Source organism: Oncorhynchus keta, chromosome 2, assembly GCF_023373465.1.
Source record: "Oncorhynchus keta strain PuntledgeMale-10-30-2019 chromosome 2, Oket_V2, whole genome shotgun sequence".
NCBI lineage: Eukaryota > Metazoa > Chordata > Actinopteri > Salmoniformes > Salmonidae > Oncorhynchus > Oncorhynchus keta.
The window spans coordinates 68,566,351-68,587,501 of NC_068422.1; the positions used below are offsets into that span (position 1 = coordinate 68,566,351).

Genomic DNA, 21,151 nt, shown 5'->3' on the forward strand with positions numbered 1-21,151 from the left:
CAGCATGCTTCACCGTAGGGACCGTAACAGGTTTCCAACAGACGTGATGTTTGGCATTCAGACCAAAGGAGTTCGATCTGGGTTTCATCAAACCAGAGAATCTTGTTTCTCATGGTATGAAAGTCTTTAAGTGCCTTTTGGCAAACTCCAAGCGGGCTGTCATGTGCCTTTTACTGAGGAGTAGCTTCCGTCTGGCCACTCTACCATAAAGGCCTGATTGGTGGAGTGCTGCAGAGATTCTGGAAGGTTCTCCCATCTCCACAGAGGTACTCTAGAGCTCTGTCAGAGTGACCATCGGGTTCTTGGTCACCTCCCTGAACAAGACCCTTCTCTCCCGATTGCTCAGTTTGGGCGAGCGGCCAGCTCTAGGAAGAGTCTTGGTGGTTCCAAATGTCTTCCATTTAAGAATGATGGAGGCCACTGTGTTCTTGGTGACCTTCAATGCTGCAGAAATGTTTTGGTACCCTTCCCCAGACCTGTGCCTCTATACAATCCTGTCTTGGCGCTCTGCGGACAATTCCTTTGATCTCATGGCTTGGTTTTTGCTCTGACATCCACTGTCAAATGTGGGACCTTATATAGACAGGTGTGTGCCTTTCCAAATCATGTCCAATCAATTGAATTTACCACAGGTGGACTATAATCAAGTTGTAGAAACATCTCAAGAGTGATCCATTGAAACAGGATGCACCAAAGCTCGATTTCGAGTCTCATAGCAAAGAGTCTGAATACTTAAGTAAATAAGGCATTTCTGTTTTTTTATTTGTAATAGATGTGCACACATTTCTAAAAACCTGTTTTTGCTTTGTCATTATAGGGTATTGTGTGAAGATTGATGAGGATTTAAAAAAATATCAATTTTAGAATAAGGCTGTAAGGTAACAAAATGTGGTAAAAGTCAAGGAGTCTGAATACTTTCCGAAGGCACTGTGTGCTTAGATAACGGCATTTGTTTTTTGGGGGGCTTGGGCTCATTAAATGTGGTTAATATATGTCTCATCAGGCTCAGGTAGTATCAGGTTTGAATTTTCATGCTGACCAAAGCTCCAATCAAATCCAGACATGCTTTATAATGCTTTTGAATGACACTTCCGGTTTTTATGGGAAATACCGGGTTTTGTAAACCCTATTCTGTAATAAAACATGACACAAACTATATCATGATTGATATGTTTAGTCCCTAGAGAAGTGAACTGTCTAATCTGAGTGCTTACCAAAAATGAACTTACTGGAACTCCAGAGGCGATAGTGCTATCCAAAGATACAAAGACTCGGCTCACTGCACTATTAATATAGGATGGACAACTCAAAAGATGTTGACAATCATTGAATTTCACTTTTTACGTGTCACGCTCTCTCAAGGTCATTGGAAAAGATGGAGGAAAGAGATTTCCCTAAACAAAGGAAACCACTACAGAACAAAGTTTGAGATTGTCAAATGTACAACATTCAGAAGAGGGAGACATTCTTCGCATAATTGAAAGTTTTCATGTGTCCTGCTTTCCCTTAGGAATGACAATACAACTACAACACTATTACTTTTAGACAGATAATAAACATCTACACTGAGTATACAAAACATTAGGAACACCTTCCTAATATTGAGTTGTCAGGGCATGTTGACTCCAATGCTTCCCACAGTTGTGTAAAGTTGATTGGATGTCCTTTGGGTGGTGGACCATTCTTGATACACACAGGAAACTGTTGAGCGTGAAAAACCCAGCAGCGTTGCAGTTCTTGACACAAACCGATGCGCCTGGCACTTCTACCATACCACATACAAAGGAACTTAATTATTTTGTCTGCCCATTCACCCTCTGATTGGCACACATACAAAATCCATGTCTCAATTGTCTCAAGACTTTAAAATAATGATTTAACCTGTCTCCTCCCCTTCATCTACACTGATTTAAGTGGATTTAACAAGTGACATCAAAAAGGGATCATAGCTTTCACCTGGATTCACCTGGTCAGTTTATGTCATGGAAAAAGGTGTTCCTAATATTTTATACACTCTGATTCCAATGTAACCCTTGTAAACTCCCAATCCAAACCCTATATGGCTTGGTTTGACATTTCATTTACGATACAACTATGTTGAGTACATTCCAACCCATATGTTTTAAAACAAGCTTCTTGTGAATAAGGTTATTGCCAAGGAATATGATTACGGTTCTTGCATCAATTCAAAAGGATTTCTACAAACTACAATCATAAAATGTCTATTCAATTAAGCTAACCTAAAAAAAGAGCCCCTTTTCAACCTTCACCGACCCTTCACATTTATATGGCACACATCTGTGTGAGAGTGTGCATATTTTGTTGCGTCTGCTCACTCTCTGCTGAGTGGGTCCGGGATCTTTTATTCCTACAGAAGACTCTGTGGTAGTGGGAATCATTATCACCTCATCACATAGGCTGTCATGGAACAGACCCATCTCCTTGTGTATTCCTGTTACTGGTGTTCATAGACTCCACATATCCCCAGGACACCATGTTACACCTTGTTTATCACAAAACCTCCAGTAGCCACCAGGCCCACAAGTTAGAACAGCCATTACTGATGCTGTTAGAAGGTTATTTTACTTTTTAACTCTGCGTCGTTGGGAATGGGCTCGTAAAGTAAGCTTTTCACTGTAAAGTCTACTACACCTGTTGTATTTGGCACATGTGACCATTCAAATTTGATTTGATCAAATTTTATAATGTGATAAATAGAGAACTAAAAGATGTTAGGAATTAGTAAATACATTATTTCCGTGTTAAATACTTCTGAAACATGGACTGAGTGACTACACCACAGAATTCATACATATGCCCAGATTCCATCTCTCCATCTCTGTCCCCAGATGCCTGGTCTTCAACACCATGTGGCATCAATCAGATGGTTGAAGGTCCTCCCATCTCCACAGAGGTACTCTAGAGCCATTACTGTCCTGAGATGTGAGAGGTTCATGGGGACTGTGAGGTTTCCTATTGAGCTGGTCTCCTAGTGTCTGAGAATCTGAACACTAATTATCCCGGCCAAAGAGAGAGGTAGGAATGTCACCTGTAGAAACACTTGGGGTCTTAACAGATAATTGCATACTCCTATCACACCAAGGTGGGAACCATGGAAATGGTCTTATTAGCGAGATAAGGACAAAAGCGGGCAACAAGTGAATGCATTGGCAAGGGTTGGGCCATAGTTGTGACATGGCATTATGGGAGATGACACTTATCGGCAGATTACATAAACCACTCTCGTTCACGCTAAGTTGGAATCCAGCTCCTTAAATTAAAAGAACCCATTTCACCGATCATACAGACCTGGGTAATGAAATAGCAGATGAGAGGTCTCAAATGTAATTTTCCATGTGGAGTCCTTTTGTGCTGTTATCTCAGAGGGTGCAATAATGATCCTGTGAATGGCTTTTGCGCACCCCATAATGACCCCTAGTAGTTAAGCCTGCACCGTGGAGAACTATAATTACCATGTGATTACAAAACTCAATGGTCGCTGTGAGTTTTAAAGGCGTACCATGGGCTTTGGATAATTATTTCAGTAATGTTGAATGTATGCCAAAGCCCTCGTGTTTGGAACAAAACATATCCAATTATGCATATTACCATGATGCGACATTACTGAGATTCCATTTACAGTTTGCTTCATCAAAACATGTTCATTGTAACTGGAATGGCATGTATCAAGAATGACGAGCAGAAACCCTTTCTGTAGTACGGTATGGACCTTGAGATATAAAGTAATAGAACATTCATGAAATAATTCAAACATTCAGAAAGCTTGTCTGTACATTTCTTAGATGAACACACCCAGCAACATAGAAATAAGAGGCTTCTTCTGTTAGACATGTATTCTTTCTGAAACAGGCACGATATTTGTTCTGTTGTAGCCTCTTTAAGGAGAGGAAAATGACACGGTGGGCAGGGGAACACAAGAATGTCTTGCCGTACACAGGGACAAACCGATTGATCTACATAGTATTGGATTTTTCTTCAGGTTTCATGAATAAATCTGCTGGGTATGGAGTGCTGATAAATGAATGAACAAGGTTTTCAATATCTCCCAATGCAGAGAGCAAAAGGTTCAGTAGAGTAGCTCGGTAATGCTCCCTCTGTTATTGGCAACGGCCAAGCGTTTATTTCATGCCTCTTTAAACCAGCAGGCTTGGGTGCAGTGAATCTGTCTGATAATATCCCACTCAAATGTGAGGTCTGGAGCCCGCCGCCCAGCGCCCGACCAACGGGCCAGCCACTCGGGGATCAATCTCTACTCGGTAGAGAATGGGATTGATTTACAGGCGCTGTCAAAGAAGCTCTCCCAGTCCCCACCTGCCTCACGACGCATCAGAATCAAGTAGAACCTTCTAGACCTGGGCATCACATCAGATACAGTGGGAGTGCAGGGGACCAGTCTTTTACTGTAGATGTCTATTCAGAAAATTAGCAAAAATCTTAGCAAAAATCTGCTAAAGAATGTGCCCATGATATATTCTTCACGTCAGAAATGATGAACTACAAATCCATGACATCCAACCGCAACAATGATGTTGGAAATCAATGCATTCGACGCAATAAACTTCTGTTTGTCAAAAATATGCAGGGCATTCCAACGTCTGCACATGGTCGCGTCACACTAGTGAGGAGAGAAGGGGGAGCGCATAAAGCGCAGGAAATGAAAGCTGTAAATAAACGTCCAGCAGATAAAGGATCCCCTGACAGTTATGAGAGTAGAGCAGTCTGGAGGCTTCAGGCTGGGCGTGGGCTCAGTCAGGACACTGTGGATTGGCATGAAAAAACAAATCGGTGATGAGCATGAAGACCACCATCTGCATCCAGCTCTTCCACACCACACTCACCATCACAGATGCCTCCATCTCAGAAAGGATATCTGTTTGGGCCTCCATCTGCCATAAACCAGCACCTACTACCAAGGTGCTACCGGCAGAAAGGTCAAATGGAATTTTCTAGAAACTATTTTGTTTGCTGTTCATTGTGTCCAGTTTATTGGTACTTAAAGGAAGGCTTGGCCAGATGTGCCACATTGTCCCCATGAAGCTCCAAGGTAATTTGATGGAGAAAATTCCTTGTTGACCCGACTTAGTTAAGTACATGTTGAGTCACTGTACGAAACAAATACCATATAAATCTGCCAGTGTCAAACAAAAACTCAAACCTCACTCAAGGTTTTCTCAAACTCTGATTTACTCAACTGATTTTTTTATCCAACTTCAGCACAAAGCTTTAATTCATTTCATGAGCTTTTCCAATTAAGCAAGCAGTGTACACAAACAAAAAACCATTGAACTATTGAAAGAAACTAAGTTTCACATTGACAATGATCATTTCCGTATTTGAAGCCCAAAATGTAAGGCGGAGAACTCTATTGAAGTGCTTACCTTGTAAAAGAATTTATTTGTCAGGGCAAAACAACACCAAAACACAACTTTGTCAGAACATTTTGAGACAACATCTTCAATAAATGCAAGGAATGTCTCAACATGCTGTAGTCCATAGCCACATCCAGCATCAACGCAAAAATGGATCAAAGCAATATGTACTGTATGGTCCTCAGACGGAGCAATTCAACTGTTTATGAGGTGCAATCATATTAGGCCAATGAATCCCAGCCAAACATGCTTACAGAAGTATTTACATACACATTGATCTAAGCCGTAAAAGAAACCTACGAAAGCTGTGCTTCGGGCTAGAGTTCAAACTCATTCACTGGGCACAGAGTGCATACTAATGTTGGGAGCTCACCCAAAGTCTATCTGTGCCTCGGCTGAATCCAGGACAGCTTCAGGGCAGAGCGAGCCTGCCTGATCTCTGTCGGCCATGATAACAATACAGCAGCCATTAATGAAAGGCCTTGTAGGGATTTATTACAGGAGAGGACTGGGGAATACGGTGCCAGAGAGCCTGGACAGCCCACATTTGAATACAGACCACAAATTATAAACAGTTTCAGTAAATGAAGTGACTGAGGGCCTTTGTTCCAAAGGCGTACATCTTCCTATTGCTAGTGGGCACTAAACCACTAGCATAGCCTGCACTGGGAACGGAAGTTATTGAAGCCTGGATTTCCTGATTTCGGCTGTGGCCAACAGCTTGAAGGTTTATAGTGGTTTCAGGAACTGACTCATCTAATGATTCATGGATTAGATATTGCTTCTCATGTCTGTCTTTGTCATGTGGTAGCTCGTTTAAATGACTTTTTCCCCCCATGCAAAAAAGAAGAGTTAGGAGAATGTGAAAGCAGGGAAGGTACTTATAACAATTTCCCAACTTCCAAATCATTACAGTTTAATAAGACGTGATTAAGACAGAATTTGTATCAACATTATTTGCTTTCCTGAGAAGCTGACTGAGGCTGACTGACATATGGTATGAATTATGAGACTATAATTGTACAGTGCTGAAACAGTGGTTTCTTTACTGTATGACTTCTAAAGATGAGGAAAGCTCTTACATTTTATGTTTCTCTTTCCTTCTTATTACCACCAGATTTCCTGCAACAGTATGGCAGTATAATGCTCTACAACTTTGTTTTTCAAGGTTTCATTGACTCTTTGACTTATCTAGGGAGAAAGTGCTTTGGACCTTTTGAAAATTAACATATGATGAGGTAAAGGTCAATATACCAACAGACAAAGTGGGACAAACAAATTAATACAAAAGCTGTTTGCCATAATTATACATATGGAGAAAAAGTGAATTACACTTGCAAAGGTGGTTGACAAGGCCAAAGTGCACTCTAGCTGGCAGTCATTTTATGACTGCAGTCCTGAAGCAGATTTACTTAGATGACGTCAGTGGCTTTGAGCCAGCTTTTCCTTTTTGGTGGCACTCTACATAGGCCTCTCTGAGGCCTTACTGAAACTGTTGAGCAGCAGGCCATACTGAAAAATTCTCTTTCTACAACAGAGTTTACCTCAGGGGACTGAGTGACTGGAACCCAGCAGTACGGTAGTGTGTTTTAGTGAAGCATGCTATCCGATCACAGACACAATGATGTGGCGATGAGTCCCTCCCCTGCTAAATGTCTCCATGTAATTACACAATTAACGACCCTGTGTCCAGATTAAATTACAGATCACATCTCTTTTGCTCGCCCTACTCCTCCTGTTTTGTGTAGCTATAACAAAAGCAGCATCCTTTCATTTCATCAATTCTTCCCTTGATTAGATAAAGGAATGCTTTGTGCCATTCAGATTCCCTCAAGGCATTTCTCAGACTGTTATCATACAGGAATATAAAATATTTGTTGAGTATTCCTAATTGTGCTTTTGATATGTTTAGGCATTTATTCCTAACAGCTGTTTCCATTTCTTAAAGAATGCCGCAAATGTAAGAGGATCGAACAAGAATCGATTTTCTGAAGAAAATAACATTTCTTCCATGCCAACCTTTACTAATAAATAAATACATAAAATGGCATTGTGAAGGAAAACTTGACATGTGGCACCAGCCCAAGTACAATCCCCCTGCACAAAACCAACACACTCAAAGATCCAACGATTTCCATGGCATTCTTTTGCCTGTGAAATCTCTGAATTAGTTTTGACCGCAGATGGATTTTAATAGGAAATTATGACTTAGTGGAACATTAAAACGACAGGACGTGCCTGTTTGCCTTGGGCCGTAATCCCACTACAGTTTACATCTTCACAATGGCCCATGACCACAGAGGGAAAAAGAAGCTTGCTAATTGTAAATGATGTGGTAATGCCCATGTGTGGTTCAGTCATACCTACTGATGCCTTGACTAGGTGAACTTGTTTACAATAACTATGAATGTATTTGTGGTTTGCTTCAACATTTATGCTTAGTAAACATTGAAGTACAATTCAAGGCCAGGAATTTCATGGTAAGACGAAATCACGTATGTGCACATCACCTACAATAACTCACACACACACTGTCCTACAACAGCTGGTGAATAAAATATGAAGCATATTAAATGATATAGCAAGGGAACAGATAGCTCATCAGAAGCATACAAGAGCCATATGGTGCCAAAGCCAGTACAGCCTGTTTTTGACATAACAATGGCCTGGCCAGGACGTAGAACCACAAGTTGACTAATGGTCGTTGGCATGAAATCTCAGAGCAGTACAAGCTAGAGCAAATGTTGATATTTGCATTTTTTTTCATACAGGTGCAGAAAATGACCCAAGCAGATGTCAATGAGAACGGGCTTGTTTGCACTCAGCAGCTCAACAGCCTCGCACACATTCAGTCTTGACAACAGGAAAGACAATGGGTCTCTCTCTGCTCCCAGAAGAAATCCAATCCACTCAATGCCTCAGCAAGGCACATATTCTCCCCACATTTCACAAGTGAAAGACTATATTCTTCTTTTCCCGGCCCTGAGACTTCCACATTCTTAGCCAAAACAGTACAGTGGTGGGATCTATAAAAAGGCATGTGTATTCAGAGAGAGGTGGTCTGCGTACAACTACTGCATGTTGAGGTTCAAAAACTCACATTTTGGAGCATGTTTTAAAGCTAGAAGCCTTAGTTGCTACATTCACTTTTTTTAAATTATAAATGAATGATATACCATGCATTCGGATAGTATTCAGATCTCTTGACGATTTCCACATTTTGTTACATTACAGCCTTATTCTAAAATGTATTAAATTGTTTTCCCCCTCATCAATCTACACACAATACCCCATAATGACAAAGCAAAAACAGGTTTTATTATTTTTTGCAAATTTATTGAAACAAAAAACTGAAATATCAAATTTACATAAGTATTCAGACCATTTACTCTGTACTTTGTTGAATCACCTTTGGCAGCGATTACAGCCTCGAGTCTTCTTACGTATGATGCTACAAGCTTGGCATACCTGTATTTGGGGAGTTTCTCCCATTCTCTGTAGATCCTCTCAAGCTCTGTCAGGTTGGACAGCGAGCATTGCTGTACAGCTATTTTCAGATCTCGCCAGAGATGTTCGATCAGGTTCATGTCCGAGTTCTGTCTGGGCCACTCAAGGACATTCAGAGAATAAAAAAATTAAAACATGTATTTCACCTTTATTTAACCAGGTAGGCCAACTGAGAACAAGTTCTCATTTACAACTGCGACCTGGTCAAGATAAAGCAAAGCAGTGCGACAAAAAAAACTACAACACAGAGTTACACATGGGATAAACAAACGTAAAGTCAATAACACAATAGAAAATCTGTATACAGTGTGTGCAAATGAAGCCACTCCTGCATTGTCTTGGCTGTGTGCTTAGGGTCATTGTCCTGTTTGAAGGTGAACCTTCGACCCGGTCTGAGGTCCTGAGCGCTCTGGAGCAGGTTTTCAGCAAGGATCTCTCTGTACTTTGCTCCGTTAATCTTTGCCTCGATCCTGACGAGTCTCCCAGTCCCTGCCGCTGATAAACATCCCCACAGTATTATGCTGCCACCACCATGCTTCGCCGTAGGGTTGGTGTCAGGTTTCCTCCAGACGTGACATTTGGCATTCAGGCCAAAGAGTTTCATTTTGGTTTCATCAGACTAAAAAATCTTGTTTCTCATGGTCTGAGAGTCTTTAGGTGTCTTTCGGCAAACTCCGAGAAGGCTGTCACGTGCCTTTTACTGAGGAGTGGCTTCCGCCTGGTCACACTACCATAAAGGCCTGATCGGTGGAGTGCTACAGAGATGGTTGTTCTTCTGGAAGGTTCTCCCATCTCCACTGAGGAACTCTAGAGCTCTGTCAGAGTGACCAACAGTTTCTTGGTTACCTCCCTGACCAAGGCCCTTCTCCCCCAATTGCTCAGTTCGGCCGGGCGGCCAGCTCTAGGAATAGACTTTGTTGATCCAAACATGTTCCTTTTAAGAATGATGGAGGCCACTGTGTTCTTGGGGACCTTCAATACAGCAGAAATGTTTTGGTACCCTTGGTTTTTGATCTGACATACACTGTCAACTGTGGGACCTTATATACACAGGTGTGCGCTTTTCCAAATCATGTTCAATCAATTGAATTTTCCACAGGTGGACTCAAATCAAGTTGTAGAAACATCTCAAGGATGATCAATGGAAAGAGGATGCACCGGAGCTCAATTTCGAGTCTCATAGCAAAGGGTCGGAATACTTTGTCATTATTGGGCATTGTGTGTAGATTGCTGAGAATTAAAAAAATATTTCATCAAATTTAGAATAAGGCTGTAATCTAACAAAATGTGGAAAAAGTCAAGGGGTCAGAAAACTTCTCGAAGGCACTGTATACCCATTGATTCTTGAAGAATATAACTTACAGTTGAAGTCGGAAGTTTACATACACCTTAGCCAAATACATTTAAACTCAGTTTTTCACAATTCCTGACATTTAATTATCGTAAAAATTCCCTGTCTTAGGTCACTTAGGATCACCACTTAATTTTAAGAATATGAAATGTCAGAATAATAGTCGATAGAATGATTTATTTCAGCTTTTATTTATTTCATCACATTCCCAGTGGGTCAGAAGATTACATACACTCAATTAGTATTTGGTATCATTGCCTTTAAATTGTTTAACTTGGGTCAAACTGTTTCGGGTAGCCTTCCAAAAGCTTCCCACAATAAATTGGGTGAATTTTGGGTACATTCCTCATAACAGAGCTGGTGTAACTGTAGGCCTCCTTGCTCGCACACGCTTTTTCAGTTCTGCCCACAAATTTTCTATGGGATTGAGGTCAGGGCTTTGTGATGGCCACTCCAATATCTTGACTTTGTTGTCGTTAACCTGTTAGTCCTATAGGGGCAGTATTTCATTTTTGGATAAAAAGACGTGCCCGTTTTAAGCGCAATATTTTGTCACGAAAAGATGCTCGACTATGCTTGGAATTGATAGTTTTGGAAAGAAGACACTCTTACGTTTCCAGAACTGCAAAGATTTTCACTGTGAGTGCCCTAGAACAAATGCTTCAGGCAAAACCAAGATGTTTGACCGACCAGGAAATGAACAGGATTTCTGAGGCTACGTTTTAATAATAATCGCCTTATATGGCTGTGAATGCGACAGGAATGAACGGACACTTTCTCTTGTTTCCCCAAGGTGTCTGCAGCATTGTGACGTATTTGTAGGCATATCATTGGAAGATTGACCATAAGAGACTACAATTGCCAAGTGTCCCGCACGGTGTCTGCGTGGAAATTGGTGCGCAAAAGTCAGATACCAGTATTTTTCCATCCGAATCAGAGAAGAATGCAGGCTTCCAGGGACGGCATTTCAATGAAGAGATATATGACAAAACACCTTGAGGATTGATTCAAACAACGTTTTCCATGTTTCAGTCGATATTATGGAGTTAATTCGGAAAAAGTTTGACGTGTAGGTGACTGAATTTTCGGTTAGTTTCGGTAGCCAAATGCATAGTAACAAACGGAACGTTGTGTCCTACACAATAATCTTTCAGGAAAAACTGGACATCTGCTATGTAACTGAGAGTCTCCTCATTAAAACATCTGAAGTTCTTCAAAGGTAAATTATTTTATTTGATCCCTTTGCTGGTTTTTGTGAATATGTTGCGTGCTAAATGCTAACGCTAAATGCTAAGCTAGCTATCACCACTCTTACACAAATTATTGATTTTCTCTGGTTCTAAAGCATATTTTGAAAATCTGAGATGACAGGATTGTTAAGAAAAGGATAAGCTTGAGAGCAGGCATATTTATTTCATTTCATTTGCGATTTTTAGAAATCGCTAACGTTGCGTTATGGTAATGAGCTTGAGGCTGTAGTAACGCGACCGCATGCGGGATGGGGCGGACTATGAGGTTAAGCCATTTTGCCACAACTTTGGAAGTATGCTTGGGCTCATTGTCCATTTGGAAGACCCATTGGCGACCAAGCTTTAACTTCCTGACTGATGTCTTGAGATGTTGCTTCAATATATCCACATAATTTTCCTCCTCATGATGTTATCTATTTTGTGAAGTGCACCAGTCCCTCCTGCAGCAAAGCACCCCCACAACATGATGCTGCCACTCCCGTGCTTTTTTGTTTCATCAGACCAGAGGGCATTTCTCCAAAAAGTATGCTCTTTGTCCCCATGTGCAGTTACTAACCATAATCTGGCTTTTTTTATAGAGGTTTTGGATCAGTGGCCTCTGCCTTGCTGAGTGTCCTTTCAGGTTATGCCAATATAGGACTCATTTTACTGTGGATATAGATACTTTTGTGCCTGTTTCCTCCAGCGTCTACACAAGGGCCTTTGCTGTTTTTCTGAGATTGATTTGCGCTTTTCGCACCAAAGTACGTTCATCTCTTGGAGATAGAATGAGTCTCCATCCTGAGCGGTATGACGGCTGCGTGGTCCCATGGTGTTTATACTTGCATACTATTGTTTGTACAGATGAACGTGGTACCTTCAGTCGATTGGAAATTGCTCCCAAAGATGAACCAGACTTGTGGAGGTCTACAATTTATTTTCTGAGGTTTGAAGGGAGGCCTTGTAATACACCCACAGGTACACCTTCAATTGACTCAAATGATGTCAATTAGCCTATCAGAAGCTTCTAAAGCTATGATATAATTTTCTGACCCACTGGAATTGTGATACAGTGAATTCTATGTGAAATTATCTGTCTGTAAAGAATAGTTGAAAAAATGACTTGTGTCATGCACAAAGTAGATGTCCTAACTGACTTGCCAAAACTGTGGTTTGTTGACAAGAAATTTGTGGAGTGGTTGAAAAACGAGTTTTAATTACTCCAACCTAAGTGTATGCAATCTTCCGACATCAACTATATGTCATGAGATTAGTTAAACTGTCGTACCCCATCAGAACCCAGAATATAAGCTTGCTTTACTCCAATGTTTGTAGACGATGCAAATGTAAACAAACATTCTATAGCCTCAAAACATGGTTAAACTACACATTTCATACCATTGGTGGTCAGTCCTTACATCCATAGCTCTGTCTATGAATTTGAGAGTGGTTACATTTATCCAGCCCCAAACAGGGATGGGGAAAACGCTTTAATATTGTTTTAATAAGGATTCTAGCTTTAAGCTTAAATGTGTTTTTGTATGATGTAGTTCATTTGTGAAGCTCACTTCCACCACATAGCAACTGCACATGTCAAATTGAGTGCTAACAAATACAGTTGAAGTCGGAAGTTTACATACACTTAGATTGGAGTCATTAAAACTCATTTTTAAACCACGCCACAAATTTCTTGTTAACAAACTGAAGGTACCACGCTCATCTGTAACAAACAATGGTACGCAAGTATAAACACCATGGGACCACGCAGCCGCCATACCGCTCAGGAATGAGACGCATTTAGTCTCCTAGAGATGAACGTACTTTGGTGCGAAAAGTGAAAATCAATCCCAGAACAACAGCAAAGGACCTTGTGAAGATGCTGGAGGAAACAGGCACAAAAGTATCTATATCCACAGTAAAACGAGTCCTATATCAACATATCCTGAAAGGCCGCTCAAAAGAGAAGAAGCCACTGCTCCAAAACCACCATAAAAAAGCTTGCAACTGCACATGGGGACAAAGATCATACTTTTTGGAGGAATGTCCTCTGGTCTGATGAAACAAAAATTGAACTTTTTGGCCATAATGACCATCGTTGTGTTTGGAGGAAAAAGGGGACGGCTTGCAAGCCGAAGAACACCATCCCAACCGTGAAGCACGGGGGTGGCAGCATCATGTTGTGGGGATGCTTAGCTGCAGGAGGGACTGGTGCACTTCACAAAAATAGATGGCATCATGAGGATGGAAAATGATGTGGATATATTGAAGCAACATGTCAAGTGGACAATGACCCCAAGCATACTTCCAAAGTTGTGGCAAAATGGCTCAAGGACAACAAAGTCAAGGTATTGGAATGGTCATCACAAAGCCCTGACATCAATCCTATAGAAAATATATGGGCAGAACTGAAAAAGCGTGTGCGAGCAAGGAGGCCAACAAACCTGACTCAGTTACACCAACTCTGTCAGGAGGAATGGGCCAAAATTCACCCAACTTATTGTGGGAAGCTTGTGGAAGGCTACCCAAAACGTTTGACCCAAGTTAAACAATTTAAAAGCAATGATACCAAAAACTAATTCAGTGTATGTAAACTTCTGACCCACTGGGAATGTGATGAAATAAATAAAAGCTGAAATAAATCATTCTCTCTACTATTATTCTGACATTTCACATTCTTAAAATAAAGTGGTTATCCTAACTGACCTAAGACAGGGAATTGTTATTAGGATTAAATGTCAGGAATTGTGAAAAACTGAGTTTAAATCTATTTGGCTAAAGTGTATGTAAACTTCCGACTTCAACTGTACCTGTCCGATGAGTCATTGAGGCTAAATGAACGTTATAACAAAAAACTATGCAACACTTATGTTCAGCAATGGGGGAGGACGGGCTTAGTAGGCTACAGTCTATCTGTGTTAAATGCCAAGTTCAAAATAGCTGCAATACATCTGATATACATTATTGAATGCCTCTGTAGCATATTTCCATAATGTACGTTGACTTGTTATTATTTATTAATCTTATATATGTTTATGTGATTGGGTTTCAACATACATATGGTATTACTTTTGAAAAAGAGAAATTCCAGATAAATATAATAATTCTTATCTTCACACACACTTGGGGTTCAACTGATATCATCTGGTAAAATGGGAATTCATCAGCCCAATTTCAAAAGCAAAAACACATGGAGTCAAGCAAAGACAATGTACAATTCTTGCACTTGAAAATGCCATGCAGGCTAATGTCCAACAGGTCCACTTGTTGCATAAGCAGAAAACAAAGCATCTATTGCTGTTCCCGATTTCCCCCCAACAGCAAGCAGCTTTACTTCTCAACATCATGACATGTCAGGTGTTAAGTCTGATAGAAGTCAACCTATTTAATGTAGTAAATTATAATAGCGTAGTTACAGGAATCAACCAATAACACATTGTATCTTGCTGGCCCCTATTTTCAAGGGAGACAAACTGAAATATAAGATGGTAATTAACTGCAAGAAAGAGGTTTTCCCCCAATCACACAATAGGGTTAGGGTTAACCCTAACTTGTATTAAGAGCTGAATTCCACTCCATAGCAGAGAACTTGCACAGCCAAAGAATACCCTCGTGCAGTTAGGTTTGTTTAGTCACGAATGAAGTGTATATCACCATGCATAGAAATAACCAAGACATTTCACCTTCTATATTCACCAACAAGCATATACAGTTATAATTGAAAGGTTTACATTCTTTGAGATACTATAAACAACACTATAAGTTAATTACACAATGATTACATAGGCCTACTCTATAAAATATATTTGCTTAAATATCAGACAAACTATATTGGAATTGTATCTGATGTGGTGACCTTGATGACGTTTAGAATTTGGTGCAAGTGAGGGCAGTCAGGCTACATAACCTATTAATATTCATATGTTTCATAGCTCTGCAATAGCATCAGCGCAGACCCCTACATCCACATGGCCTACAATAAAAGGCAGTGCAAAGTTTCCCGTAACAAATTCATCCTTAAAATAGCAACAGCTGCGCATCTGTGTGACCTATAGGTAATTCATGTATATTACAAAATTCTAAAGGAATAGAAAGCTCCATAATCTCCCTTAACCTTGATCAAGACTTTCCTGAGATTAACGGACTAACGTTGTAGGCCTATATTTAATAGGCATCGGATCATACGGTTTCTTCGGATGCGATGAAACTTTGTAACACATAGCAGTGGCCTTGGCTACATAATGCAACCCCAGCCCCTGTGACTTATTCAGATTTTAGCTGAGCAGGAAACAATGTATGCCGAAAAAAGGCGGATATGGAAAACAAGGATCGAACAGAGCAATGAAGCAGACATAAACATAGCTCAAAGCCCACAATAACCTACTTGTAAGAATGTATTTTTGAAATAGTTAATCTATATTGAATTACCAATTGTTTAAAAACTAAACAGACAAAGGGAGTTGCAAATAAGAACTGGGTAGCAAGGGTCTTTTTCTTTTTCGTTTTTGCAACGTTTCAACAGTGCCCGAAAGCCAAGTAAAACCTAGCTTTGAATCCAAACAGATATCAAATGTTTTCATCTACTATCTCTAGAACACCAAAATTATGTAATAATATTTTCAGATTATTTTGTAAATGTAACAGATTGTGCTTTATCAATTATATTCTCTAAAAGTATGTTGCCCGGCCCACTATCCTACACTGTGATGGCACATGGGCAATATGTGTTTAAATGTAGGCTAATATGTGTTTAAATGTAGGCTAATATGTGTTTAAATGTAGGCCACAATATTCTACTGTCAAAGATGATCAAAAACTATCTTAAAAAACACATCTAATCAATTCGGCAACATTGATGGATCTTGCCTATGATCGGTTGAATCAATTCCGCATATGGAAAATGGAATGCGAAGAATTTGATGGAATTTTTGTAGCCTAAACCTGATAAAATAACAAAACATATACTTACAGTGACTTCAAGAGACGATGGATAAAATACACGACCAAAGGTGTTGGAGCAACAAGTCTTTCAGCAGAATGTTTTTGCACTGCTCCGAAAATGTTCCACTGAAATCTCCAACTCCCGGGTGAGCCAACTAAGGAGAAGAAAACAGCAACATTTGGATCCGTCATCTTGTCCAAAATTGTCATTCATAAAATAATGTACGTCCAATCGTATCCGGAATCCTGTTAGGAGTTTGAGGCTCATGCACTGGACTTACTGCGATATAATAGGGCGTATGGTCGAGCTTCTTTACAAAAATGTGAAAAATGTCAAAGATTTTCGTGTCAGTCAATACAACACTGAGTGGACAAAGTGAAAGCACCCTGTTGCAACAGCGACAAGAAACGGCAACCTAAAATCTCACCGACACACTTTTATTGTAATATAAAAATATGCCCACTCATTCTAATACCATACATTACTTCTTATTTCTAATGAAAGGCGCAACTTCATCATAACAGTGTTAGTCTGCAACCATTTTGCATATCATTAACTACATTGAAACTTACCTCAAACACCTCCGTTATTGTTATTTGTAATACAATTCGTCCCCCTTTGTTTGTCTAATGTGGGATATTACATTTTTTTGTAAACTGTGTAAAGTTATTGTTGTGTTTCTGGGCCAGCCGGATATGTGTACGTGAATCGACAGCGCACGGACAGAGATGCGAAGAATGCTCGGAATGAGAACAGGAATGAAATGAACGCGAAGAGCGAGTTTGCTTTGGGGCGGAGCAAAGGTGGCGTCATCCCGATCCTAACAGCCCTAGATAGGAGGGACAAGGCGGAAAAAAACAAGCAGAATGATCTCACAGGACACGTCGAATTCAAATTGGTGGGAGAAAGAAGAGGGAATTTCTTTGTGGAGCAAATTCATTATATTGTAATCATATACCTCAACAAAGCTGAATAAAAGTACATGTATGATACCTTCATCACAACCATATCAGTCATTTGAAATGTTGTTGCTTGATAAATAAATATCACATGTGAATACAACACTGGCATTTTTATTTGACACTTCTACAGCTGGGACATGAAATAGAGCAGATTTAGAAACATTTATCAGGTTGAACATCTGTCACCCGCCTCTCAGAGACACAAGCAGGATAGAACTGTGGGCTAGACCTTGTGAGCCACAATCGGTGGTACTTATGAAGTACAACCTGGTAATATGGGAGAGCAGACAATCATAAGACATGTCAAACACCATAGAGCAGGTTTGGGCTTATATGTCTGATCGTGTCTGTGCAAGCCATCCATTAGGAGGCTATGTTTTGACACCAATTCTTATAAAGAGGGATCTATGAAGATGAACGGCTGGCCTGTTGAAGACATCCATCAACATTTGTAACACATGTCTGTGCATGTTTAGAAAAGAGAGTCAGAGGAAGAGAGCGAGCGAGAGGAGGGGGTGGGGTTGAAGATGGAGAGAGGTGGGGTTTTGTTCTTGAACTATAGATAGTATCACACACACATGGATTGCCAGTCAACAACATCCTCTATTGCAGTTTCATTTAAATTGTGGTTCACTTCCATATTCCTTATATCAGGCAGTCTCAATTGCATCATCTTGGCGGAGCTCTACTTTAAGCTGTGATTCTTAACCACCGGCTGCATGCCTACTTTCCAAGGGCCCCTTATCTTATCAGCTTCTCTCTTCTCCAGGGTGGTGTCTGTTCCCTCAATACCAACCTATTAACCATCAAAAGGGAGTCTTATCTATGCAAATGCAGCAAGCCCTGGAGGAACAAACTCTGCTAGCACAGCACATGTGACACCACACCAACACCTGAGTACAGTCACAGCGGTGATTCATTCACAGCCGTGGGGTCATCTGTCGACAGTGTTTCACAAGCTCCTTGTTAAATATTAGCCCTGCATATCCAGGAAGCCCACCGGCGGATCCCAGCATAATGGCAAACTGTAAAATGGTTCATAGCCTTACATCAGAGCCTGTTCTCGTTGCCTTATCGGGCACATGAGTCTCCTGGCAGATTGCATCCAGGAAATGTGGCCATAAGAAAATGTGTGTGTATGTGTGTGTACGTGTGTGTACCCAGTTGGGAATGTATTTGACAAGGTACAATATTGAACCAACACTCATTTCAGTGTAGAATGTGTTGTTATTCCTTCCTATGTGTAGGTGAACAAGTTAAACTGAGTTAATAGTATGCATTTCAATAGATATTACATGTCATAATGAAGCCATAAAAGTGTTATCTGACAGCATGGGAACCCATGTGCGCGTGTGAAAACGTAACATCTGAAATTCTTGTGCCTCTCCGCTGGCAAATTATACCAAGACTAATCATTGAATCTGTGTGGATCTTTGCAAAGGATCACTGCATGTGGTGAGGGGAGAAGACAGTGCTCAACACGGCTGAACTGTTTACCCCAAAACAGACATCACAGGTTTCTGTCCCCACCCCTCTATCCACACACGGCCTTCAAACTCTTTTATGACTGGGTGTGGCCACAGAGCAATAGGAGTGGGGGTGGAATAAGGGAGGACAGAAACCACACAGCAAGGATTTTAGTGGGGAGGGCAATCCCATAATTCAGGGACAATTGATGGAACCAAACAGATATCCCTAATATAATTGTAATTGTATCAACAGAAATCTATTGGTATTTGAGCAGTGGACATCATTATCCTGTTAGATTCGATTTAGCCCTAATTTGTAATAAATATGTATTTGTTCACAGATCATTGTTTTTAACAATGACATCTTACAAGTTTAAAATATAAACTTTAACAGGACACTTTTTTAAATTACACGTTTCTCATTCAGTGTTAATTACATAGGTCTTACCCCAGATATGGATTTGCGTTCTACAGTACCATTTGTCACTACAGAAGCATCCAGGGATAGCTGCCTGCTGCCTGACACCTGGGCAGATAAGGCCCTACAGGTCTGGTGTGGCAGGGCTTTGAACTGGAGCCTTCTGGAGCCTCTGCTCCAGGGGAGGCCTGGGGTGCTGCTGGTTGAGGAGGATGGGGAGATGTTGGGGGGAGAGGTGAACCGGCTGCCCTGCCCTCCGACCTCTCCTAATCAGGCAGCCCTGGGAGGCCAGGTGCAGATCGTCACTGGCTTTCTGCTCTGACGGTGCACTGATTGGCTTTATTAGAAGATAGGAGAGGGGTAAGCAAGGAGCTGAGGACCATTCTCTCTGGTGGAAAAAGCCCACATCATTTCAATCAAACTATTTAGAGAAATTGGTATTACCCAAGGTGGCTCGGGGTTAATTCGATTAATATGGTCACTTACACTCCATTTGAAATCAATTTATCTTGCATAAAGTAAAATGTTTTTCTGAAAATGAAATACCAGAACAATTCCTCAACACCTGAAGGTTAAATTATTATAACAAAACAGTATATCATAGTGTGTGGCCATTTTGGTGTTGACATTGGCCAAAATTGAACATGTGTTAGAGTTTGTTTGGGAAGTATAGACATTCAAGTGTATCACGCAAACAAACCAAATGTGTTAGCAGATGCCATCTTGTGGTCACTTAGAAACAGTGCTTTGTGAACATACTAAGGAACATTGAGCAAGCTGTGTATATCGACTACTACAGTATGAACATGCCATAGTAGAGCCAGAGCTCAGTCAATGACTTACACATCATTGCAAAATGTTTTCACTCTATGGTCTAACTGCATATGACCTTAAAACGTAAAACACTGTACACAGCCCCCACTTCAAATTAACTTTCCATGACCAATCATTGTGCTATATTGAACAATGATCAATTGAAGACAATTGAAAACAATGAAGTGTGAGGATGTCATTTTTTTAAGTTGGAAAATATATTTATCTGTGTATATAAATTAACTTTCAATAGTAATTGACCTCAAAAAAGTGCCTTGACAAAAGGCCAAATATGAATTACTGCATACTCCACCAGTGAATTCAGCAGGCAGATTGAATTTACAGACAGTGGATAACAGGGTACACCTGGGCCTCTTACAAGGAGGGGCAATTTCAGTCCTTGTGCATTCTTACCTTCTGTCTGTATGTATGTCAGTTCAGTCTGCCCATCCATCCGTTCTCGTTCTCATTCTCTCTCTCTCTCTCTCTCTCTCTGTGCAGACACTTAGCCGGTTTCGCTAGTCTCCAGGCAACAGCTGAGGTTTTGATGTCTAAATGTTTGTGCACTAAATGTCTCTTTAATTCAATTCTGTAATGCAGTGTTTGAAGATACGGATCAATGCCTGCTGCCTTTGATGGTCATCCTGGTACTCAGAGGCATGTCATTGTACCAATCCTGCACTACAGAGAACAACAAGGACCCCATCACATGATGCAGCCAACGTGGCCATGCAGATCCTTTCATTGTTGTCTCATCATAGAGGACTATGTGCCATTTCTGAATCACATCACATGAAGGATAAGTGTGCAACCATGTGGAGAACATTTTCTTCTTTGAGTACAACTCCTAAGGTACTGGAAGACCATTATACAGTAAGCATGAATCCTATCAACCCTACCCTGCATTAAGAGAAGAATAGACCAGGCCCTATCGTTATTCACAGATCTTATCTCTTCATAATTACATATTTACTAGGCTTCTCTGGGGCGGCAAGGTAGCCTAGTGGTTAGAGTGTTGGACTAGTAACCAAAAGGTTGCAAGTTCAAATCCCCAGGCTGACAAGGTACAAATC

At 40.6% G+C, this 21,151-nt stretch overlaps 1 protein-coding gene across 6 annotated transcripts in view; it reads right to left on the reverse strand.

Moving 5' to 3' along the window:
- LOC118359182 (transcriptional enhancer factor TEF-1) overlaps nucleotides 1-17,177 on the reverse strand; it is a 63,363-nt gene extending 46,186 nt beyond the window's left edge. For 5 of the 6 annotated variants that reach the window (XM_052481331.1, XM_052481327.1, XM_052481319.1 and 2 more), the window contains exons 1-2: nucleotides 16,989-17,177; nucleotides 16,444-16,570 (exon numbers count right to left, since the gene is read on the reverse strand). The gene's annotated coding sequence lies outside the window, so the exon portion shown is untranslated. The remainder of the gene's footprint in view (nucleotides 1-16,443; nucleotides 16,571-16,988) is intronic. The other variant, XM_052481342.1, reaches the window with a different exon arrangement.
- Between the last annotated feature and the right edge of the window lie 3,974 nt (nucleotides 17,178-21,151).